The following is a 26953-nucleotide window of genomic DNA, read 5'->3' as shown; positions in this document are numbered from 1 at the left end:
TATTTCATTTATATAGCCCAATGGATAAATATTACATCTTTTCAAAGCTGTGCCAATATTTGGCCGTCATATCGCGAGTCATGAAAACACGGGGGTGGTGTTCAATATTAATATTATTTTGAACATAATATTCTGGTGACAATTGCCTCGTTTGAAATGGTAAGCATTGCGGTATTTTATTTTCGTCAATCAGTCGTATTCGGTATTATCTTTTGCTTCAGTATTGGTGACGGAAACCTTTGGTGCGCAGATATGCCCGACAGCATTGTACGTGCGTGCTACCATACGTAAGTTAGGCTCATGCCGCGATCATTTAGAGTTGTTCCCCCATGGTCCTTTAATCTGGGTCCACCACCATATGCTGTTTTATTTACATTTACGCGCTTCGATTGACAACGAAAGAGAGAAAGTCATTTAAACTTTTTAAATTATAAGTAAGTAGCAATAGCAAAACATATATAATATGTACCGATAAGAGCAGTAAGTACCGCGATAATACAGCGTTCAGGGTTAAAGGAAATATTAATTTAAGGGACACGTTGAAATCACGAGGGTTCGTTACAAAGAAAATTTGGAGTATCCGTCCATGAATCAAGGGATGGGGGTTCTAAACTCTAACAGTATAACACGTTACAGGTTAGAACCCACATCCCTTGATTTATGGACCCATACACCAAATTTTCTTTGTAACTAACCCCTGTGGACATAAGACCCCGCCTGTCATACTTCGCAGTAGTCCTACATGTAAGGCCTCGACGCTGATATTTGTGTTATGGGCGTCAAGCACTTTAAACAAAAACAACATGTGCTGTGTCTTTCATTGTAGGACTAACTTTGCGGGAGACATACAGTATGACAGGGCCCTATGTCCTATGTCAGAACCGGCCATGGGGTAGTCCTACAACGTAAGATACATCAGCCGACATTTTTGTTTGGGGGGGGGGGATGATGGCCTAAAATAAAACCAATATGTGCTATGTCTTACATTGTAGGACTAGCCACTGGGGTAATCTGAGGACAGTGAGGTAGTTTTGTCACTAGGTATGATTTTTTTTCCCCTTTAGATAATTTTTTTCTTCTTCCAAATCAGGCTCGCATCAAACACTTGTGGTTAAAATTAACTAATACACTGGACTCACTAATTGAAAATAATCACTCAGGGTGTACAACTCCTGGAGCAAAGCAACTGGTGGATAAAATGGTTTGGGTTGCAAAAGAGATTCTGGGATAAATGGCAGAATCATCATTGTAAAATATTTAAATCAGTAAAGATAACTGATGTGGAATATTTTAAGTTTGTAACATACTGCATTATTTAGAACATATACTTTGAAATTAAATGATCAGACAAGCGTAACAAGTATGTTGTGGGTATTGTGGCATTTTTCAGCACACAATAGGCTATGTATGGTAGCGAGTATAACTGAAGGAAGAACCCAGGGAAACGCCAGTAAGAACCACTGATCAATGGGAAGCTACTGGCAAGCTTTTTCACATACCTGTGTTGGCTGAGCCTTAGTCCTACATGTAAGACCTGACAATGATATTTATGTTGTGGGCGTCAAGGTCTTACAGCCTAAGTAATGGCACTGTGTAGCATGTTTTGATGTCTACTTACATTGTTACAAAAGTCAAATTTTCATGAATATTTCAAACAACTGACAACTAAAATAATGACGCTATTCTGCAAAGTAAAGTCATAATGTTTTAGTCAGACTTTACTTACTGTGATGTCTTTTCTCTAATAAATTCAAATTTTCACAAAAGAAATGACCTATTTTCAAGTTTTGTTGGCTTACATTTCAGTTGGCTGGAAAGCGATGAAAGCCAGGAGTGCAGAAATTAGGTTAAGTTGAAATATTATTCTTCAACAAAACGAATAAAAATATATTATGCCTATTGGAACTGTGAGTAACATTTTGTTTTGTTCAAGAAACTTGTCCCCTACATGTACCTACTTGAACTTACTTCTGCATACCTCGACTACTGTCGCATTGCAACAAATTCAAATGTATGTCAATGGAACATGAAAATGCATCCATTTGCTAGTATCATATTTTCATTCCATCAGGATAAAGACAGCACAGTAAGTATATTAATTACACATAAATTAGTGGAAGAGTGTCGATATAGGCTGTCAAGCGTGTGAGATGTTCCTGAAACTTTGATTACTCATTCCGATGTCAACGACATTGGAACACAATATACAAGGCCGTTATTTGGATAGTAAGACATATAACCTAAACAAAATCAACATGTGCTATGTGTTACATGTAGGACTAGCTGAGCCTGAGTCTGACAGCCATGTGGACAAAAATCTAATAGTCCCCATGGCATTACAATATAATAGATTATATTCATCTCACCAAGTCTGTATCAATGAATTTTACAGTTAGGGATTAAAGCCGTTGTAAGGTAGGTCACCTGACCTGAGCTACATTCTGTAATTAAACTCTCCTTACAGTAACTTGTCAATAAAATGAAACAAAACTAAACATGGACAAGGTAACTGTTTTTATTATTTTTTGTTCAGCTGCACTAACTTAAAAGAAACTTACTGTTCCCTATTTTAATAGCTGATAAGGATAGTGTACATTAGACAAATTCAAGCTGATTTTTGTTAGCACAAGGGAGCAGTCATTTTATTAGCAGTGTGCTTACATTTCTAAAAGTACAATAACCAAAGAAATGTCAGCCATATTACATCAAAGTAGCATAGAGTTATACCAGCATTCTCTCCACTGTGCATGTTTTAAATGCAAACAGCTTCATCTTACATACATCACTCTCTCAGATGTTGTTGTTGTTGTTGTAGGGTTTAACGCCATTTTCAGTATACAATAGCCTATACATGGCGGCCAGTATTAATGGTGGAGGAAGAACCCGGGAAAACCCCAGAAAGAACCACCAACCCACGAAAAGCAACTGGCAAGCTTTCTCACATTAGCCGAATCTGAGACTCAAACCCACACACACAGCAGTAAGATGGCAGTGATCCGTAATGGAGGGCGCTTTAGACAACTCGGCCACTCGGGGGCCCCTTCTATCAGATGTACATAATAACTGATGAGCACCCCCTTAAAGATCATAATGGTATTATTGTATGATTTAAAATTGTATGGCTGAAACATTTAAGTCACAAGCATCAAAACAGTCCTTTTGAATAATTCTTCTGTATTTCCTCCCGCAGAACAGTATTTATTAGTGTCAGAGTCTCAAATAAGCCCAGTCCCACCCATGATAAAAAGTGAGTTATTTTAAAAACACACTTTACATTTTATCAACATAGCAACCAATGTTATGCTGAAAGACAGGAACATGAAACCAGCCAGAATTATTCCTGAGATGACAACAATAAATTTTACAGTTTGAACAGAGATGGAACAGATGAGGTTCATAAAGGTCAAAGGGTAAAATATTTATGTTTAATATGGAAGAAAGTGAATTTGCTTTATCATCATTTTTTTAAAATTTTTATTCCAAATAAATGAAAAGAAACATTTTGAATATATATTTCTTGTACTTAATGCAACAGTTTTAAATTCAAGTTGACTTTATTCCCACATTCTAAGCCTTCTAATTTCCCCAAAATTAAGGTCATTACTAACACAAACATGTCTCATGGCAAATCATGTAAGCAAGAGCAAAATAAGCATAATTAGCTTATTGTCATGGATAAAATCAATGTGAATGTACAATTTGATTTAGAATATCATACATAATGGTATAAAAATAAGAAAAATAATTGCATACATTTTTATATTTATTTTAAGGTTTCACTCTACAGTTTCATATTTTGCATAGGGTTAGAATTTTTAAGAAAAGAATTTCCTTGGGTTTCTTCACTGGTTATACTGGCTATTTAAAAAAGACCTTGTATATTTTAGGTATTGTTTAAAAAACCTTTAATTCCCTTTATTTTGGTGTACAATTGATGGGTGTAATATCAGTTATAGATTATACAGCTTGGCCTTACTCCAGATGTGCACCTTTCAAAAAGTGCTCACTCCACTTGGTCATTTTCACTTCCTGAACTTCAGACTATGAGGTAAATTGTAAAAACAAAAAAGAGCCAATAACTTTTTTTACTTTTTATATATTTGGTTATTTATTCATTGCACTTTCAGAAGCTGGTATTGTCTAGTTTGGCAAAAATGTATTTTCCCTATTTTAATAGCTGCTAAGGATTGTGTACTTTAGACAGATTCAGGCCGATTTTTTTTTAGCACAAGGGATTAGTCATTTTAGTTATCAGTGTGCTTAGATTATTTACAATTTCTAAAAGTACAATATGCAAAGAAATGTCAGCCACATTACATCAAGGTAGCGTAGATGTATGCCAACATTCTCTCCAGTGTGCATGTTTTAAAATGCAAACAACTTCACTTTACAAACGCCACTCTCTCAAATGCACATAATAACTGGTGAGCGCCCCCAAATGAACATACATGATAACATGGATGTTCACTGTAATGAACAAATGTCAACATCTTATCAGCTAGTTGGTTCGTGCTTTATAGGTGTAATATTGATGGTATATTTAATGAAGTGCAAGAAAAGTGGTTTGATCATATTTTACATGTTCTTGTGTATGGTAGCATTATTTAAGAAGAGATATCATGTTAAATGTGTACCAATTAATCAGCCATACTCATAATCGGGTCGATTATTAAAACAATTGGTATAATCGGTATCGGCAGAAATAATCGCTGCCTATGTAAACAAATTTCCAAAATATAAATTCAACCATAACATTCATCTTGACATGGCTTGAATTTAAAATCACAATTAAATAGTGGAAATTAAGGAAAAAACATTTGATTTGGGGGTTAATTGAAAGACAGTATATTCTTAAAAGTAAAACTTTTTACCACACTTGCTGCAAACTACCACTGATTGTCTGCACACAGCAAATTATCAACACCATTCATGCACTCATCCCAGTCACAGCAGCCAACCAGCAAGCGAGGCCTTATGTGGCTGTTGAACCTCCTGCTTACACATTAGCAGATAGCTAGGCAGATTAGATAGCTAGCGAAATTTCTAACTACTACGAAACTATGACTCACTATAGTTAATCTGTTATTTAGCCGGTCCTGCGATGCTGATAATCAAAGAATAGCAGTCGCACGCTGAACCAGCTGAATTCTGACATACAAATATTATGCAGCATTGATATTGGCATGCCAGCACCAGCGATGTTACCCCTGGATACCCCAGCTGCTAAGCTGCTTCAGCATGCGACTCGCAGTATGGTGCATGCATCCATCCAGCCACATTGACAACTTAGTAGTAATTGACTTGATTTTAAACATTGTTTCAAGAGTGTGAATTGATTGGATTATTAATATTGACTAGCAATTGTCCACTATTAAATATCCTACCAAGCCTATGCATAATGTCGAGCTTGAAACACTCAAAGTAAATTCAGTCGACGAGTCCAAAGCAAATTTGCACACTTTGCAAAGCACGCGTTTCCAGAGGTGGAAAGGATTCTGAAATCTATACAACTCAAATTTTGACCATCACTTGTGCTGCAAGCACATCGTCGAACATGGCCTGTTTCTGGCAGATAAAAAAGAAAAGGATGCTGTGCAGTTAACCTCAGCAGCTGCAGCAAATCCTCATACTTTGACTAGCCATTTGCATTTGACGACCCTAGAGCTATTCGTTGGCACAAAGTTATTGCAGAGTTCATGGCAGTAGATGTGCAATCATTTTCCATTGTTGAAGACATTGGATTTCGACATCTGATGGCCAAAGCAGAACGCACTATAAAATTCCAAGTCGGCTGTTCTTTTCCACATCTTTGATACTTGACATGTATAAGGTGATACAAAGCAAGGTGCATGATTTAGTTTCTGCCCAGTCTGACCTTAGTTTGACCTCTGATGTGTGGTCAGACCCGTCCATCGGCATAGCCTTTAGTCTTATGGAACACTGGCTGATGGAAGACTTTCAGGGAAAACAGGTGACTTTAGCAGCAACGCCCCCTCAATGAATCACACACAGGAGAATATTTGGCGAGCAAACTGGACAAATTATGCAATAATACAACATTTCCAAAACTCATATCCATGTTCTTCTGTGTGACAGAGGTGCAAACATGGTTAAAGCAACACGTCTGGCTGAAATCGACAGCATCAGCTGTTTTGCACACACACTGCAGCTCGTTGTCAGTGATGGCATTCTGTCACAACAAGCCATCAAGGATGTTTTGGATATCTCGCAATCCATAGTCAGCAAGTTCTGGCATTCCCTCCTGGCATAACAGTAACTCAAAGAGCAGCATGAAAAATTTGGCGCTGCCTATAAGAAACTCATCCTGGATGCCAAGACATGCTGGAATTCTGCAGACAATATGTGGTTTCATTACGTGAACAAAAACAAGTCTTTTGGGCTTACATTACTCTCTATGACCTGCCTAGCCTAACAGCCCAACAGTGGGTCTTGTTTAACAATATTGTGATATTGTGGACATGTTAGTCCCATTTGCTGACATTACCAATGAAGTAAGTGATAGCCAAACATCAGTATCTGTCATTCTTCCTATGCTGAAAATGCTCCGAATGTTGCTGGCTCGAGAGCATGAAGCAAGTCAAGGTATTCAGACAATGCGCTGTGATATGTTGACATCACTGAACACACACTTTGGTGATGCTGCCAGCAACAAGAAGTTTGTCTTGGCCACCATCTTGGATCCACAATTGAAACATCGCCTATTCAGCAAAGAATTACTTTTGACCAGATCCAAAGAATGGCTTGGAGCAGAATGCTGACAAGCAGGAGGAACCCCAGACCAAACAAAGAAAAACTGCAACTAAAACAAATGCCATTGGACCTTCAACGTTGCGTCTCTGGGATTAATTTTCTGTGGTCTGTGATGAACCTGTCCATACCATCAATTAAACATCCCATGTGGATGACGCTGTTGATGCAATGCTTGAATTGTATCTGGTCAGCCCTCTGTTGCCACAAGAAGACATATATGGCTGGTGGAACACTCACAGGTTTCAGTTCCCCTACTTGGCCAAATTAGCTAGATGCTATTTGTCTGCACCAGCTTCAGGCGTTCCGAGCGAGCAGCTGTTAAGTGGTGCGGGCTAGATTTTTTTCGGATCACCCTGGATTATTATTTGGCAAGAAGGGAGAAATGTTACTGTTGCTTAAACACAATATACCTCAACTAGGCTTTCAGTATTAGCTGCAGTCTGCGTACAGTGAGGTCTAACTTTAGTCTTAAAGCATGCATATTATTAATTTTAATTATTACTGGGCTATCGTTATTAATATTGTTTTAGTCATTTATTGAAATCTAATAATGGCGACCTGCATCATTGAACGTAAGTTCAAATATTAGCTTAATGCATTTTCATTCATTTATATCTTGAATTGGCAAACCATAAGTTTTATCAGTGTTAGTTTTAAAGTTTTTCAAGTTTTATGTTTGTGTGATCATTGTTTTCTATAAATAGCAATGTACTTCTTATCCAGTTTCTGTTTGTTTTTGTACAGAAGTTCAAATTCACTTGCTGCATAAACAACCTTGTTATAACTCACACTGCAAAATACATGCTTGCGTTGCACTGATAGATTTTTGTTTCTGAACCAGTCCTTGTTATAAAACAATACCGAAATAATTGGCCTCATGCGGTATCGGCATAATCGGCAAAAAGAGACATTGGTGCAGCTTTAATGCATGTGTTACTATTAGATTATAAAGACATGTTGATATAAATAGTAATTACTGTTTTTTGTTTCATGCAGATTATTATACTTTTCTTATGAAAGCCTCAAGGGAGAATAGTCATTTACTAACGAGTCACTCTCTACAAATAAAGCATTATTATTGTTATTATGGTGGTGCTCTACAGTTTAATATTTTGTATAGGGTTAGAATTTTAAAGAAAAAGAATTTCACCGGGTTTCCTCACTGGTTATATTGGCTATTTAGAAAAGACCTTGTGTATCTTAGGAATTGTTCAAAAAACCTTTAATTACCATTATTTTGGTATATGATTGATGTGTGTAATATGGGTATAGAGTATACAGCTTGGCCTTAATCCAGATGTGCATCTTTAAAAAAAACTGTTAGAACGACTTGGTCATATTCACTTCAAGGACTTCAGATGTAAATTGTCATGACTAGTAATACCTCATGACACTGTAGAGGAGTGCTGACTAGTAATACCTCATGACATGCTGTAGAGTAGTTCTGACTAGTAATACCTCATGACACACTGTAGAGTAGTGCTGACTAGTAATACCTCATGACACTGTAGAGGAGTGCTGACTACTAATACCTCATGACACACTGTAGAGGAGTGCTGACTAGTAATACCTCATGACACACTGTAGAGGAGTGCTGACTAGTAATACCTCATGACACACTGTTGAGTAGTGCTGACTATTAATACCTCATGACACTGTAGAGTAGGGCTGACTAGTAATACCTCATGACATAATGTAGCTTGGTGCTATTTTCTTGTAACACCTGAATAAGACACAGTGTAATGAGGTGAAAATGAATAGAACTTGCTTTGTTATGAGTACTAGATAGTTATTGATAAAACTTTGTAAGCTTTTGAGATTAGGAGTCCTAGTCTCGGTCTTCAGATTACTGGGGTCCAGGTTTAAAAACTGTCAGGAGGACCACATGTTCAGCAGGGGCCCAGGTATGTTAGATTTAAAGCAAACCAATTTAGCAGTTGCACTGTTCATAAATACAAATAATGCTATTGTAGAAGACACAAATGCTAGTACTTTACTGTTGTGCAGCTATAACATTCTATAACATCCATTATAGCTATGTTCAGCGTTTTATTGTCTTCCAGTACCATCATGATGGAGACAGTAAAAGAGGATTGTGTGAAGCAGGAATTTCGCTCTTTCCTTCGTGAAAGATTTTTACGGATGATGGGTTCTCTAAATGGGCAGGAAGCAGATATTTTTATGTTTGAGAAAACAAAAGTTAGTGGAAAAATTAGAGCCATAGATATCAACATTCAACAGATTCAAATTGCAGATCTCCAGACTCCAATTGGAATTATTCCAAATGCAGTACTGCGTGTTTCAGATACATTATCTCTCACAGTGGAAGATTTAAAAAACATTTAGGTTGTCAGATTTTGACTCCAAGTCTTTCAATATACTAATTCTGGTAACACAGTTTATGTGTCTTGGACAGCCTGGTTTCAGTTATGAAAATGTGCTATCCATAAGCAACTTAATGGCAGCTGAGCAAGGAAATGAAGACCTCCATATGGAACACTAATGTACATACCAGTAGGATACAGGAAATACAATGTACATACCAGTAGGATACAGGAAATATGATGTACATACCCAAATGAACCATTGTGAAGTCAGCGTTGGAAAGGAAGATGTTAACTTTAATAATTGCTCCATGGATCTAAGGAGTTGTAAGCAGACCTGTAAATATGTGGAGAGAGATTTTAATGTCTGGGTAGGTCCAGAAACAAAATTATTATCTATCTATACTTCTTGAAAGTTACATTTGATTTTTCATATATAAATAAAGTAGCTATTATCAAAACATTTTGTTGAATCATACAAGTGGTTTTGTTATATTCATTTTACATGTTGCTATATCTTGTATGAAACAACATTTCTCAGAACCATTCAAATTTAGCATTACTGGATCTGTTAAATAATTAGAACCATTCAAATTAAGTATTACAGGATCTGTTCAGCAATCAAAACCATTCAAATTCAGTATTACTGGATTTGTTCAGCAAACAGAAACATTGAAATTCACTATTACTGGATCTGTTTGACAAACAGAACATTCAAATTCACTATTGGATGTATTAATCAGCAAATAATACTGTGACTCACTAAATAAATCCTCTTGTCTCTTTATAAAAAGGTGTGTTCTTGTTTTTGTTTCATAAAGATAAGGAGCACAAAAGGATAATTAATTCTCTATTGTACATACATTTCTTAGGCTGCCAGATTTATTTGACACATCATTTTCATTTCACTTAAGCATTCTGTATATCACATGTACTGAAACAAAATTTAGAGATATTTTGCAGCATAAACTTCAGCAAGATGAAAAATAGCATTAAACCCCACAACAACATCAAATGCCGACTGAATCCAGTTGAACAGGTTATGTTACATATCAGACAAATTATTATCGATGTTTTAACCCCACCCACCCCATTTCCTATGTGTACATACATTATCAGTAGACCCTCCCCATGCGCAAGTGTATACATTTGGGTTATATATAAAAACCATACTTATGTACTAAATGGACAGCCCCTAAATGGCTTGTGAACATTACTATTCACTATTTACACTGATTTTAATCAAATTCACAACTACAATCCAGTTCAGGGTTGTTGCTGGCTTTAAAAAGTTGTCCCCAAAAAATCGCTAACCTCAATATTTTGTTACCAATTTTCAAAAAATGTTGCCATTTTCAAAATACAGTTCTATCCATTTATCATAACATCCTCAGGACCAAGGTAATATTGTCAGCATAAGCGGATGTCTAGATAAGTTAGGGGGTAGGGTGGTGGTGGCTGAAAATAAATTGAAATTAAGTTGTCAGGTGAAATTTTTAAGAAGTGACCTGTAGTTAGTGACTATGATTTACCCAAAGGGAAAAAAAATCAATGGAAAGTTTGATTAAATGAAGACAACTAGTGTTAAATACACTTGTATAATGACAGCATATATTTGTGTAGAACACTCCACAATGTGTTAAATAATGTACATGTATGTGAAAAATCTATAATTTAGAGTGATATATCATATGTTAGAAAATTCATGCAACGGTCAAATCCTGTTAGAAAACATAACTAATGTATATATAAAAAAATGGTAGTTCTCGTTTGATCTATATCCCATTGTCAACAAACATGTTTCATGAAACAATTCACGCTGATATTCACTATCTTAGTAGCACATGACTGTATATCTGTTTACATGGTACATACACCACAGGAGTCTGATGTTTTATAAATAAAGTATGGAAAAATCTCTGACAACATGAAATCACCTTATTGGTAATATAAACGAACATTTAAAATGTTCATTTATATTACCAATAAGGTGATTTCATGTTTTCATGTGGTCGATTGTAGCTAGTCAGGTAGCATGACTATTTGGATTATGTTACAGCACAGAGTACTAAAGTCAGACTTCAGCATAAGTGGATTATAATAAATATAATAATGCTGTGTTAGGGTGGTGTGTCAATATGATCAGAGGATTTGTTTATGTAACAGTAGATTCCAGTGCAATTTTATATCCAAGTTTGTGGCTTCCAGTCATGGTGCCTTTGAATTTCTTCACTCCAAACCCAAGACTGTATATACAGTTTTTAAAAGCCAAAAACGTTGACACCCAAAAGATCACCAGATAGTATATTTTGTCACCAAAAAGGAAAAAATAAATTGCAACTTGCTACATTGGCAAAGCCCAGCATGATCCCTGCAGTTTAACAAGAGCACAACATAGTTTTATTATTGCCAGGCTTTAATCATATTTTATAGTAATAGAAGATATAGACACCCTATTGGTTTGTGAGCACTCTAGCATCCACCTTATATGATTTCAGTAAAATTGCTTGTGAATTTTCACATCTGCAAGGTCTCAGATGAGTTTGATGAGTAGATTTTACTTTTGTTTATAATAACTATGGCCTTGATCAACTTAAAATGTGCGTACCTATTTCTCTGGAGATTTTATTTCATTCCAATTTAAGTTGCAGTGACCTTACACTCAAGAAGACCCGGGACAAATTTTAAGCTGGTCAGATTTTAACCTTTGTGAATGGAATTTGCCAGGATCCTTTTAAAAGTTCACATTTTGGTGACATAGTTCACATTTTCAAATTTGTCAATGCAATCATCTGTTCATGGCAATGGAAATGAAACTGTTTTGGTGACACTACTATTGACTTTTCTATAACCAGTACACATATGGAATGTATTATCTGGTTTAGGCACAAGAATACTTGGTGAATTCTAGTTACTTTTACTTGGTTTTGTAAAACTATTTTCTGGCAATTATTGAATTTATTTTTTTAAATATATTTGTTTTTATTTTAATATTCATGCAGCAATGCTTGAGAGGATTCATCCTGCAAGGTTCCTGTTTCACAGGTGTAGAATCTACACTCTCATTGTTGAGAGATTTTATTTGTATCTGTTGGATATGTGGAAACACATGCTCATAAAATAGTTGTTTTAGTTTACACTTTTCCTATTGTTGTGAAAATTTGTTGTCCAGATTGTCTAATATTTTTGAGTTGTAAAGATTGGTCAAACCAAAGTCACTACAGTTAGATTACATTTCATCATTTACATCCTCACTGTATGGGATAGGTATAACTAAATTCATTGAATAATTAACTGGTCTATCTCTGTCTACATATTTCTTTAACATATTTATATAACGAAGTTGTTTCTGTTTCCACCTCCCATGAGAATTAATCATAAATTTAAGTCATTTACTTTCTTTTCAGTTTTGTAAGATATTGTGGCTCATTGATCTTAACTAAAATAATTAGAAAAGGGTGAGAACATGTTTTGTAAAATACAACAAATAATTTATTTCCCAAGAATTCAAAATGAAAACTTAAAAAGAACCTACATTATTGCAAATTAAATCCCAAATAGTGCTAGAATCTCTAACACAATGATTAAAATTCTGAATAAACTTTAGTGGTATTCCAAATAAAATCCCACACTGAAGGTGTTGACCTGTGGGTAGTGGCCTGTAGTCTTGAATGAACTAATGACATAAGGTGTAATGATGTGCCATCATTATTTGTGTTCTTTTTAACACAATAATATAATCCAAGAAGTCATTGTTTGAATTCACTTTAATTCCAAGTTAATCTTCAAGAATAATATTTATGTGCACTTTTTATTTCCAGTGAATAAATAATTTGAATAAATAAATTCAAGCCTAAATCAAACACTGAACACAAAAAATAATTATGCTTCAAGATTTTACATGATGAATAAATATTTTTCCAGTAAACAATATTGCATTTAAAAAAATAAGACAAAAAGAATATTAGGGCCAAAAGTTCATTTGTTGAACAATCTAAGTTGCGTTTAGAAGGTCTGTTACTAGAATTATAATAAAGAAAATGATAAACATAATGTCCTTAACTCATGCTAATATAATAATATTTAATCTACACTCACATAGAAATAAAAACTATGTATTAGTTGTTTTCATAATCCAAAAAATTATTTTGTTCAGGTAGACAATAAATTTGATTTTGGACAAGGTTATCTGTAAGATATAATTTTATATAACCCACAGCATATAAGGAATAAATAACATATAATGTAAATTAAATATATGTAGCAAATGACCATATGATTCTGACACCAGGCCGACCAGTCGGAACACTAACCTCGTAATGCTGAGCGCCAAGCGAGGCAGCTGTTATTACCATTTTTAGAAGTCTTTGGTATGACTCTGCCGGGGTTCGAACGCATGACCTGCTACATCTGGTGTGGACGCTTTAACCAGTAGGCCACTAGAGCAGTAAAAAGGTTTTTGTAATAACTTCAGTGGTCCACATGCAATATGTCCCAAAACTAGTTAAAAAATACTCAAACCCAATGATTTTTTAATTGATTCCCTAGCAGCAAACAACAGAAAATGAACACCCATATTCCAATCCCTTCTAGTGTCAAAGCGATATGAAATCATATTTTTCAAAGTTTGTTGAAATCTTTCCAAAGCCTCTTGACTTTTAAGATGATAGGCAGAAAATTTAAGTTATTGGATGCCTAATTTGTGCATAACTCGCTGGAAAATTCCAGATATAACATTTGACTCTTTTACAAGACTGGACACATTTGGAAAGGCTAACAGGTGTAGAAAACTTTACCAAAGCTTTTATTCTGGTTATTGTTGTAATATTTCTTTAAAAAAATTGCCACTGGAAATCTTGTTGATGCACACATTATGGTGACAAGTGTTGGTTGCCTGACTTAATTTTTGGTAAGGGACCAACACATTTTACCATTACTCTACTAAATAGTTCGTGAAATGCAGGAGTATGTTGTGGATGAGCCTAGTGACTGGATCTGCAGTATTACAAACATCTCATTTATTTTTCAGTCATTGTAAATGATTCAGGATCTTGGGATAAGTAATATTGAATTCTTAAATGACTAGCCAAATGGGTTTCGTTAACTAGACTAAGAATTTCTCAGCGATATGACCTTGTAGCGACAACTTTTTAGCCTACTGACCATGAACTTGAACTTGTGTTGCTTCAGTTTCACTAACAGCCCTCTGAAACAGACAGGAGATATGAGGATCTTTTTTATATTTGACAATGAGTGATTGTCGTTTGTCACCCTGATTAGAATAAAGAGAATGAGTAGTAAATAGATCACAGATTAGTAATTATAGATAGATCAATACCAGGAGCATAGATGACCACATTAAAAGAATGATCAATCAATGGGTAAGCTGAATGAATGTTTCAACATCCTTTGCAAGAGCTCTTTTTTTTACACAGCCCTGGTAACTGGACAAATAGAAATTGTGGATTTCATTCTAAATACGATTAATATTTTGATCCAAGCAAGGCTTGTCAGTTATAAGTATATTAACCTTGACCTCATCTCCAGTTAGGTCATTGCCAAGTAAATATAATGAATACCCTCTAAAGGTAAAGAAGTCAAAAGGCTCAGAGAAGCTCTTCTTTATATCTTTATAATTGTAGGCTTGGCAGAATCACCAATAAATGATGTAAACTGTTGTGACAGGAAAGGTTCATATATCTCCAAAATAGAATCGGGCGTGGTGGGTGGGTTATACAACAAATGTATTGCCTTCAATACAGGACACTGATATTTACCTCTTTGAGATAAGAACATTTTTAACAGCTCTGTCTTTTTCTGTTGCTTATTTTTCCACCTGTAGCAATCAGAAATGATATGTCCTTTCTTCTTGCAGTAAGTACACGTAAGAAGAGATAGGAATTTCAGATCAGTCTTACCAGATGTGTTTGATTTTACCAGATTGAGATTTTGAAAGTACTTGTATGAGTCTGAGATTACTTTTTGCAAAAGAGGAACACTTACTGACAAATGAAAGTTTGTGAGTCAAGGAAAAATCAAAAGCCGTATGTGGAGCATTTTCCAAAGTTTATACTTTTTGCTCATCAATATATGTTTTGACATCACTACAGGTGCATTTTTGAAACTCTTAACTTAATATGGGGTCTCTAAGGTTATCATTATCCTTATAAACTTCTTGGCTGTACACCATCTATAATAAAGTTGTTCGTTTTTTTCTTTGCAGATTCGACATGGACTTAAGCAGTTTCGTTTCTACAGTTCCTAAGCCCTTGTTGATATGCCTTGAGTACCAACTCATAACCCTTCATAACCTTAACTACATCATAATCAGCACATGGTTGTACTAACAGTGAAGTCTAGACTTCATGAGCTCTGCCAGTAACTTTACTTTGTGATATTAGAGTCCAGTGATCTCTTGGCCATTTCAAGTTTTCAGCCATTTTCTCAAAGTTATCAATGGATTCAGCTACTTCTTTTTCTTTAAAAGGAGGCACTAACCTAATATTTCTGGTAGCACCGAAATCTGAATTTGTATGTAAATGGGAAGTGAGTGCTCAGTTCAGTTTTATAAAAAGATCTATATTGCATTTCCATTTCTTCTCTCTGCATCTGTTGTTCCTCCTCCCACCCTCTCCATTTGCATTTCCATCATTCCCTTTCGAAGATGTCACTTTCTTAATTCCAATCCCATCTGGGATAGCTGTAGTTCCTATTGATTTCCTATCAAAGTCAGATATTGACATACCAATGAAACCCAAAGCGCTATCAACCAAAATTTCCTTTTACACCAAATATTCAATCAAAATATTCTTTATCTCTAGCCTTTTTGAAGATGATTTCACTTTTGAAAGATCAAGCTCAAACCTATCCTTGGTAGGATTGGAAACAAAGTTAGTTAATACTGTGAATGTTTACTTGTTTAGCTAAAAATAATTTAAAATGTATGAAATTAAAATCTTTGCCAGGGACAATGAAAATTCCGAAACAGCATATGTTTAAATTTTAAAGATAATTTTTAATATCTCAGAAATATTCTAAAGAACTTCAGATCCACATGAGCCACCAGTTTGTGTATGCTATGAATCTATGTCTTAGATTGTGTAACAGAAAAAAGTGAAACCAACAGTTTGAAGTAAAATTGGTAAACAATAAAGTGGTATATAATACAAAGTGAAAGTTTAAGAGACCCATGTTGTTTTGTGTATTTAATCCCAACTAATCCTAAATAGCTTATCCCAAGTGTAAAAGTGTAGTGTTTCAATTACATTCCAATAATTTTGAATGTCCTGATATAATACAATGACGCAATCCAGTATGTCTTTGAATGAGTTCACAAAAATCCATTGTAGTGTATTAATTAATCCAAAAGTCAATAAGTTCCTAGTAATTCCAATTCGTCTCAAATTATATCTGACAGACTGATTTATTTATTAAATCCCTATGTATCCACTTTCACTTGACCTGTATGTAAGCAACCCACAGTCCACTTTGTAGAAACCTTACACAAAGTCCCTCTTCGTGCAAGAGGTTTGTGGGTTGGCAGATTGTACCCTCTTTCAAGGTGTCCACTTAATTTGGTTCTTGCTATATAGAGGTTGACTGCCTTCGATGTTATTGTCTGATTTGAGTAAATATAAATATAAGTGGTGAAACTTATAAGTGGAATAGATGGAGATCTGACCAGACATATAGAACAGAACAACTCAAGCCTCCATACATGTAAACAAACAACTTAATCAATTACATAAAACAACTGTAAGAATTCATTACATCAGGAATATACTCTGCTTTTAGAAATAAAACTTTCACCAAATTACAAAACACAAATATATTTAAATAAAGTAGCCGACCTGTGTTACTGATAGAATTAGTTCATCATAGGATCGAGTGAACAATCAAAGTCAATGCTTTGTACAATTGCATAACCTGCTCCAGTTCACTCCACTTCCACTGTAGCTGTTCCTTCGACTTCCCTCTGTCTTGCGACTTTTGACCCTCAACTCTGTGCTTAGTGCGTAGATTCACAGACACCTGGATCTCAGGATACATCTCAGAGATAATACGTCACAGGATATGTCTCAGAGATAATATGTCACAGGATACGTCTCGGATATTATGCCTCAGAGATAATACGTCACAGGAGCCATTTTCTCCCATAAAAAAAATAGAGACAACCTAAATTTTCTGTTGTTTATGATACAGGGGTTTGCATTATCCCCTCTCGTTGTCAGATCTTACTATCGGTGCTAAACAGATGCCAAAGCTATCAGTCGGCCCCATATGTCCTATAACGACCCTAGTTAGTTTAATGGCTAATTCATAACACATTAACACCACATGAGGCATAACGGTTCCGAGTCAGCCTCAATTTACACAAGTGAATGAATGAAATATACATTACATGGCTTGCTATGTCGTATTAAGTGAATACACACATTCAAGTCTGTACATACATGAAATCATGCTACCTTTGAGCTTTCAAGCGTTCCTCACTTCTACAGCCGAATTTGTTCGTCAGGTTTCCTTGACAACAGTTTTATGAGAGAATTTCTCCCAGATTTACTCTCAGGATCTTCTTACACTTGTTTTCTCTTGCAGAAAAGCTTAGACTGAGTGAATTTCGATGAAAACAGTATTTAATGCCCAATGAGTTTCGTGTGAAAGACGCGCCCTAAATTTATTATTACCAATCAGAATCAAATGTATCTGCCGCCTTTTTCAAGTCGTGGTCGACTTGACCTTGTAGTTTGAGTAACAGTGTTCTGGAATCTTTCAATTCTGATATTTACACTATGGAATTGAAGTTAACTTTTGTCTCCACCAGTCTTCTGTTGGCTAAATAAATGAATGCTTAATTAAGAATAAAATTCTACCGTCAAAAAGACATTACCAATCATGGCAGTATGTTGATTTGATATGCACCTGTCCCCATAAATCTAATTAATTGTTCTCTGGCCCAAGTTAATGTGTACTTCATAGATCGCCAGAAATTTGCTCCTTCACACTATAACATACTAGAATGTTGATTTTTCCAACAGAGAATCTAGTCTAACTGTAAATAAGACTGACCTTGTATTTTTGCTGCGCAAACAACTTATATACAACAATTATGCACAAACATTACATATGTAAATATGTTTATAACTTACAACCATGAACATAAAGTTCAGCACAAAATATAAATTAAATATACATAACAATATGTCTGCAAGTAGATGTCCTTACTGGTATTAAAGAAATTAGATGATGATAGCAAAATACACATGCGACAGTAAAGTTGCAAATTTGTTCTCGTGGTTTTGGCTCTGCATGGACAACACACAAAGTGGACAAAAGAAACACTGTTCTAGCTATGGCCAGACAATGTCTGATTCGTCAATATTGGTCTAGTCAAGTAAGATAGGCAATTTTACCACCAAAAAAGTATATCATAGTCAGTACAGATCGTTAATGGAAATTGAAATATATTTGACATAAAATCTACCTTTCAGTTTCAGAAAAGGAATCTCGTCTCTTTGGTGCTCAAAACCTGATTTAATGATCGGAAAAGGAAGACACTCTCATATTGAAACTCAAAATGTTAGCCAACTTCGTCGTTAATTATCAAGTATGTAGACAATGTACACCTTTTTGTACCGATTTAAGATGGAAATATCTCGACAAGATGCAGTATATCAATTCATTATTTGATAAAATAAATCTAATGTAGCATCAGAATATATATCCAATTACAAGTGTTTCAGAGATTTTGTATTTTAATTTTAAAGCAAAAGATCAACAGTCAGACAGTGTCAATATCAACAACTGAACTTTTAAAGCTTTTCTTTCACTGTTGGCAATGATAAACTAGCAGGATTATGATGTACCCCTCCCATTTGTCTGAACGTTAAAGTATGTTATATATTTTTAGTAATGCCTCCCTCTCCCTGTCCAGTTTGTTGTGATTAATATTTAAAAACAAAAAAATATATTTCAAGGTATTTTTTTCCCTTTAGTTTCTTTTTTCTTTCTGGATTGGGGCATAATTGGTTAGAATACCATTGCTAGGTCATCATTCGTTCCATCCCCTAAATTGTTTTTGAAAATAGGCTTGTATTCTTCTCCACAGATGTTAAAAACCCTTTTGGCTGATTTCACCACCCATTGAAAAAAGTTTGTGTCCTTCCTGTGGATTGATTTATTTACTATCTCTAGTTAGCGAGTTCTCTCTTTCTCTCCCTCTCCTTTGATCAAATATGTTATGTGTTGTTTATTCATCAGTCCTTTATATAACAGAAAAAGACAACAACTATTCAATGAAAAAGGAAAAATTTGTTTCTTGTACTGGCTGTTTGTTTGGTCTGCATATTTTAACTAAAAATGTGTAGTATATCTTACCAACCCAACCACCTAACCCCCGTTTGTCTGCTTGTGTACCCATCTTTTCATGCCCTCGTTTTCAGTGACTGAGAATATGTCTGTGGTCTACATCCTGTCTTCTCTCTTTATCGCGTATTTATGAGAAATAACCCTCTGTTATTTGTTTATTATTTTTAAAATTTCAGTTAACATTAATACATTTATTTATTTATTCGTTTTTCTCCCATCTTCGGCAGCCACATATTCTCTAGCCAAGATTCAGATAACCCTATCTACACCTTGGCAGATCGAACGGCTACATTGGTGCTTGTCCAAGCAATATCTATTAGATTTCATGTTTGTTAAGTTTAGCATTGAAAGTATGTACCAGAGGGAAGCCATTACAGATGTATTCAAGTGAAAGGTATTTGTGCAAACACTGAGCGGCAGAGGAAAATTGTTTATTTAGCAGTCCATTTAGGTTGTGTGAACCCCTTGACTTGATCACGTAGGAACAGTGTTCAAATTTGAACAACTTAATTTTGATAGGATATGGTGGCTGAAATTAAAAGACCCGAATCACAGAAATGTTTGTTCAATATGCCAATGTGTAGATAGGGTTGTCAGAACCTTGGCTAGCGAAGATGGGGCAGCCAAAGTCTCGCAAGTGAGTGTTTGTAGAACTCAGTTCATACTTATTTTATAGTAACACCCTGTGTTGTATATTTATGTCGTTAGTGAATGTATGTTTAATACTTACTGACAAGAGTAGATTTGTAAAATGTGTTTTATATTTGTTATTTTTTGTTTGTTGTTGACTTTGTTTTTGGTTGATCTGAATTTTGAATTATATGGCGGATGCTGATGTGTTTGGTACTGCTGTTTGTTTTGTTCTAGTATTATTATTTTTTCTTGATTGTCCTGGCTTATGTTTTGTGTCCCTTTGTTCAGCTGAAATTGTGGTCTTAGAATGGGGTGTTGGTGGTTGCACACCTAACTGCGCTTGTTTAGGTTTGCCAGCCAAGCCAACAATGTTTATTTTTTATTTTTTCACTCTGTGGGTGGTCTTAAATCAAATAATAGAAAATAGTGAGAAGCAAAGAGCTCTGTAAAATTCAACAGTTAATTTATTCACCTGAAATAAAAAGTGAAAATATAAAAAATAAATATGGTATTGTGAATTAAATCCCAAATAATCATAGAATTACAGACACACTTCCTAATAATTATATTCTGAATAAACGTTAGTGGATATCCAAATTAAATCCAATGCTGAAAAGTAATGATATGCCTGTGGCAATCTACATAGTCTTTTGTTGGATCACAATAATACAATCTAAGAATTAAATCCTTATTTGCAGTTTCACTATAAGTTCAAGTCTGTATCCAATAATGTTATTTTTGAAGAGCACTTTGTATTTCCAGAGAAGAATCATTTGAATTAAATAATTTGAATTAATAAAATTACAGCCCAAATGAACTACTGAATACAATAATAATACAGCAGATTCTCCCTCAAGATCAAATAGCATAAATAATTGATTCTTCTAGTAACAAGAATATATAATCCTCTACTTGACCTCAGATCACCATTAGCATCTTCTTCACACAAAAAAGCTATTACTTATTGGAAAATAACCTTCTAGAAGCCTCTTAATGTTCACAAACTAATATTTTAGTTATAATTAGAAGGTCTGTTAATAAAATTATAATATAGAATTTGGAATAGATCAGGTAGGTAAGGTATATTTCAGGGGAATTCAAAAAACCTAGACCCAGACGCAAATAAATGTTTGCTTCTCTTTTCTCATATGAAATTATTTGGATATGTATTGGTTGTTTACCGTTTACAGAATTAAAAAAGATCAATGATTCAGGTCAAGTAGAAAATAAAGTAGATTTTGGATTAGGGTCAAGTCTAACACGCAATGTTATTTTATATTTTATCAATATCATATCATGAAATGAAACATATATATAGAGAGAGAGAGAGAGACACACACACATATATAAATATATATATATATATATATATATATATATATAGTGACATTTTATTTGTAAGAAATTCGTAACAGAAGATTGGCAGCTCAACCTAAATTGACATATCCCTAAAATATTTCAGAAAATTTCAAGTTGTTTTTGAAATTTCATTTCCCTTTCTTTGGAATTTTGTCAGTCTCCTGGTATTCTAATTTTACACGTTTGGGAAATCTAATGCAAACGTAACAAGCTATCATAATGTCATCTAAAGGCAAGAATGTTATTTTAAACCCTACCTAGGTAGCGTTAAGGTTCTTGAAAAGGACAAATTGCTTCACCTTTCCAGATAAAATGATATTTTTGAAGCAAATGCTTCTATAGCGAAGTAAGAAATAACAAATATTTTGGTTCGGTGTTTGATGGAAAATAATTTTTGGGATAGAAGTGCTTTGGGTTTGATCAGTTGGTCTCTATCTGGTTCAAAATGAAAGAAAAAAAATTGAAACTGAAGAAAAAAAAACCCCATTGAAATCAGGTTAAGAAGGCTTCACTTTCAAAGCGAGAAAGAAGGAAGACCAATGCAATTACAGATTGAGGAATGAGAGAGACAAATGCAGAATAGGTTTTAATTCTGTGCAGAGGAAAATGAGAGAGAGAGAGAGAGAGAGATGCAAATGCAGCTATAGATGCAATTGAAAAATGAAAAGATGCAAATGCAGAAAGAAAGAGAAAAAAGAAGAAATGTAAATGTAATATATCTCAGTAGAACTAAGAACTTGCATGTGAAAGCACTCTCTCTCTCTCTCTCTCGTCACACCTAAGTTCGGGTTTTAATGTTACTAGAAATGTTAGGTTTAGAGAAAATTGCTGAATATTTGAAATGACAAAGAGGACACTGGACTCGAATATTACAAATTGTATCTATTGGCAAAGCTCATGAAGTCTACACTTTACTGTCAGCACAACAAACTGCAAAATATGATGCGGATAAGAAATGTAGTTTAACGGATTAAATGTTGGTTCCAGAGGCATATCAACAAAGGCTGTGGAACTTTAAAAAAATAAATTGGACAAAACTGCATCGAATTTGCAAAGGAAAAATACAAACCATTTAGCAGGTGTTCCTCGGCCAAGAAGGTTGATAAAGATTACGATCATATTAATTGAAGAGCTCAAGGATTACATCCATAGCAATATGAAGACTTTTCTTGCTGAGAAAAATGGTGGAACCTTTGGACAATGATGCTTGTACAGCTGACGAGTATTCATTGACTCACAAGTTTCATTTATGAATCAGTCTTCCTCTCAGCAGTTCTTTTGGTAAAGGACCATCTCAGTCTCATAAAGACAGAGCTATTCTAAATTCTCTTATTTAAAAGACATAAAAGTCACAGTCATGAATTGTCTTCAATATATTTGTTTTAAAAAAAACAGTTAATTTTATTATGGAGGATCATGAACCATTAATGTCAAAAGTTTCTGCATCCCTTGTTGATTCTGCCAATCTTATCTCTATTACAGTATAAAGGGACACATGAGCTTTTCACAGTCTTTTATTAGCAGGTACTTTGCCTTTATCTGAGAAGTCTTCTTCTAATGGAAGTGTTTTTATTCAGAGAATATAGCGCGGCTTTGTTTAGTTCCTCTCCGCTGTGTAAATTTGTTATCAGGCTTATTTTCAGGACTCGTGACAGTCGGAAGATGGCCTTCTTTACCTATTCAAAGTATTAATATATTACCAGCTGAAGGTAAGATTGTGGTTAGTAACTTGTAACTGACAGACCTTGTTTGGATCAAAACGTTGATCTTGTTAAGCAGTTACTAAAGCTATAGCAGAAAGAGCTCTTGAGAATGACGTTGATCAGGAAATTATTCCTTTAGCTGACTTATTTATTGGTCAGTCTTTTGATCAAGTCATGCGCGCTCCATGTATTGATCACTCTAGAGGTATTGAGCACATCAGTCCTCTTTTTACTGCTCATTCTCTCTATTTTAATCAGGGTGATAACGACTATCATTCATTGTTGAACAGGAAGAAGATCTTGAATCCTTCTGTTTTTTCAGAATGCTTTTTTCGAAACTGAAGCCACAAAAGTTCCTTTTTTTTTTTTTTTTGGTTGAAATATTGGGTCCTTATGAGAAAATGGAGACCACACGAGGTACCCGCTGGTAAAGATTGGTCCGTAAGGTATCAGTTTGTTCTTCCTAAGTTGTATAGATAGCAAATTCTTAGTCTAGCTCATGAAACATCATTGGCTGGTCATTTAAGAGTCAGTAAGTCTTATCACCTGAGTTTTTGAATAATTTTTATTTACTGAAAATTAAAAGTGATATTTGTAAATACTGTAGATCGCTTACGCTTGTTAAATGGTATGAAAATCCAATTAGAAGATACCTAAGTCTAATGTACAACCAATTCCTCAATTTGATGAACCATTTAGCAGAATAACGGTAGACTGTGTCGATCCCTTATCTATCTAAGTCAGGCTGCCAATACTTTTTGATCATAATTCACAAGGTTTCCAGAGGCAATTTCATTGAGGAATATGAATGTAAAAACCATAGTAAAAAGTAAAATCGCTGATAACATTTTTTTTCTTCTTCTTTTTCATTACCTATTTTTTCATACAAGTTTTGTCCTTCCAGAATTTGTTCAGTCTAATCAAGGGTCAACTTTTATGTCTGGAATATTCCAGCAAGTTATGCATGAATTAGGCATCCAACAGTTTGAATCTTCTGACTATCCTCCTGAATGCCAAGGGGCTTTAGAAAGATTTCATTAAGCTCGGAAGAATTTGATTTGGTCATATTGTTTTTGATACAGGAAAAGATTAGTAAGAGGGTAGAGATTTACAGTTATTTACTGTTTGGGAATCAATTCAAGAATTGTTAGGCTTTTAGTCCATTTGGACTAGTTTTCTGATATACTGCCTGTGGGCCATTGAAGTTATTAAAAGAGAACTTCTTTCAAATTAAGATTTAGACATTAATCTTCTAGATTATGTTTCTGATTTCAAAAATAAGTTGTCAAAAGTTTGTGAAGTAGCAAAAATGAAACTTCCCCCCTACTCAAGCTATTGTGATGTATGTTTAATTTAATTAAATTATTTGTTTATAAGTTTTAATTTTTTTATTCCATTACTTGCTATTGTAATGTAATTTTATTTACTGGATTTGACATCATCCAGAAATTAATTCGTTAGTAAACAACTAATAATAGAAACTTTGTATCTAATGCTGACCTAGTTCCTGTCCTTGATTCAGAAATCAGTGAGAGTTTAAGTAAACAACATTTTTGATATTTTTTTATTCTTTCTCAGAGTAAGATTCATAAAGTTAAATCTAGGTCATACTTGGAGTACGTGACAAATATGTAGCAGTTGTTACAAATTCTGGTCTTTTCAGAGGATTGACTCACATCGGGGTATCTGTTTTGCATTGTAGCTATATTTATTATTAATATTTTGAGAAGTAATAGTTATTAGTGCCTTAACAATTGAGAAGTTAAAGTGTTTCATGTTATGACCAGTTTTTGGCTAATTACATGTATTCTGTTTTCTTAAATTTATTTGGATTTCAAGTTTGTTTTCCCTGGAAATACTAGTGCTCTAAATTAATTCTTGGACAAAGACATGTATCAAAATTTACGTAGAATTCAAAAACTGGAATATTATTTTTTTGTGATTCAATAAAGAACTGTTGACACGTCAAGACAATGCTGACCACAGCATACATCGTCTTCCATTTTGGATTTCATTGGGATTCAAACTCAGTTTCATTAGGACTTTTTCTTGCTAGGTCTTTTTAATTGGATTAATTTTTGATTTGATTCGTAAGTTCGTTTTCTCATTTTTATGTTGTTTTTCTAGGGAAATAAATTATTTGTTAAATTTTATAAAGCTCGTTGTCTTCACTTTTTTTCTTGTTACGTTTTGTAAGAGCCTAAACACGTAACACTATGGCTTTCATACAATGGAAAGTACTTTTCAGTGATAAAGTTCAGGTTTTCATACCTATACCTCAGAGTGCTCTTTAGGCTAAGTATTATTTTTGTTACACAGTCGAAAAGAAAGTCAGAGACTTAAATCATATCATTAACACTCTTGGAAGCTGGAAAGCGAAAACAGAAACAACTTTGTGATATAAATATATTAAAGGAGTATGTAGGTAGAGATGGCCATATTAATCACTCATTCAGTTTAGTTGCACATATCCCACACACAGAGGATTTTAATGATAGAATGCAATTGGACTATGGTGACTTTGATTGAACCGATCTACAGAATACAGAAATATTGAATAATCTGGACAAGAAACTTCACATCTACAGTCACAAGAAAAGAGTGAACTAAAACAGTTATTATTTAAATATGAGCAGTTGTATCCAAATGTTCCGAAAAGAACAAAGTTTACCATGACATTGAAATTGTGGACTCCACACATGTGAAACGGCATCCTAACAGCATGCATCCTTTCAAACAGGAATGTTTGGAGAAACAAATTTAATATTTGCTTGAGATTTGTTTCGTTGAACCAAGGAAAAGTGACTAATTCTAGTGCCAAAGCCTGATAGTACTTTCCACCTGTGCACTGACTATAGAAAGGTGAATGGTGTCACCAAAACATTAATTTCTAATGCCAGGAATCGATGACTACATGGACAAAATTGTAAAGGCACAATATGTCACCAAGTATGACATTTTGAAAGTATTCTGGCAAATTCCACCAACAGAAAGGGAAAAGAAAATTTTGGCATTTGTGTCTTTATCAATATGAAGTGTTGCCATTTATTATGAAATATTCTCCTTCACCTTTCTAGCATATAATCAACAAGGCCTTTTACGGTTTGTTGATGCTGGTGATGTTGGGATTGGTGGAGTATCAATTCAGAAAGAGAAAAATGGTGTTTATCATACAGTATACTATATTTCAAAACAAAATTAAGCAAGCATCAGAAAATAAACTGATAAGAAATGTTTGGCTTTGATATTGGGTTTGCATAACTCTGAAGTGTAAATTGGTTATACCAGTGTCTTCTCCGATTACTGTATTCAGTGATCAGAAGCCCCCTTCTTTATTAAAAATGAAGAAAAATACATCAGAAATTGTTAGGGTGGAGTTTTTTGTTTCAGAAATAAACCTGATATGTTGCACATCAATGGTAAAGATAATCTAAGATATTTTTATGTGTGTATATATTGTGACATTTATGTAATTTTAATAGCATCATATGTATATTTGATTAATATGTGAAAGAAAGCTTTATGGTATAAATCTTTCCTTTCCTTTATGAGGGGATGTGTTATGCATATTTAATTTGTATTGTGTGTTTAATATTTCTTTTGTTTATAATTATAGATTGTAAGGGCCTACCTTACTAGTGAAATTTCTTTTGTAACAACATAATAGATAGTTAATATTTTTCAATCATGATATGTTATGTATTAAGATAATTATTAATTATTAACATGTTTACTCATATCTTGATTCTGACCTTAGAAGGTTCCAGAAACAAATTTTCCATTAAGCTGACAGAG

The 26953-nt window shown here is 34.3% G+C and overlaps 1 long non-coding RNA gene across 1 annotated transcript; it reads left to right on the top strand.

Annotated features, from left to right (window-relative positions):
* Positions 1-311: 311 nt before the first annotated feature.
* On the top strand, positions 312-9888 carry LOC149784438 (uncharacterized). The gene is made up of 2 exons (XR_016413869.1): positions 312-434; positions 8835-9888. It is a non-coding gene; the product is annotated as an uncharacterized LOC149784438 (long non-coding RNA).
* The last annotated feature ends 17065 nt before the right edge of the window (positions 9889-26953 follow it).

Source organism: Sinohyriopsis cumingii, chromosome 14 (assembly GCF_028554795.1).
Source record: "Sinohyriopsis cumingii isolate HCF-2022 chromosome 14, ASM2855479v2, whole genome shotgun sequence".
NCBI classification, from domain to species: Eukaryota; Metazoa; Mollusca; class Bivalvia; order Unionida; family Unionidae; genus Sinohyriopsis; species Sinohyriopsis cumingii.
This window is presented reverse-complemented; position numbering and strand designations above follow the sequence as displayed.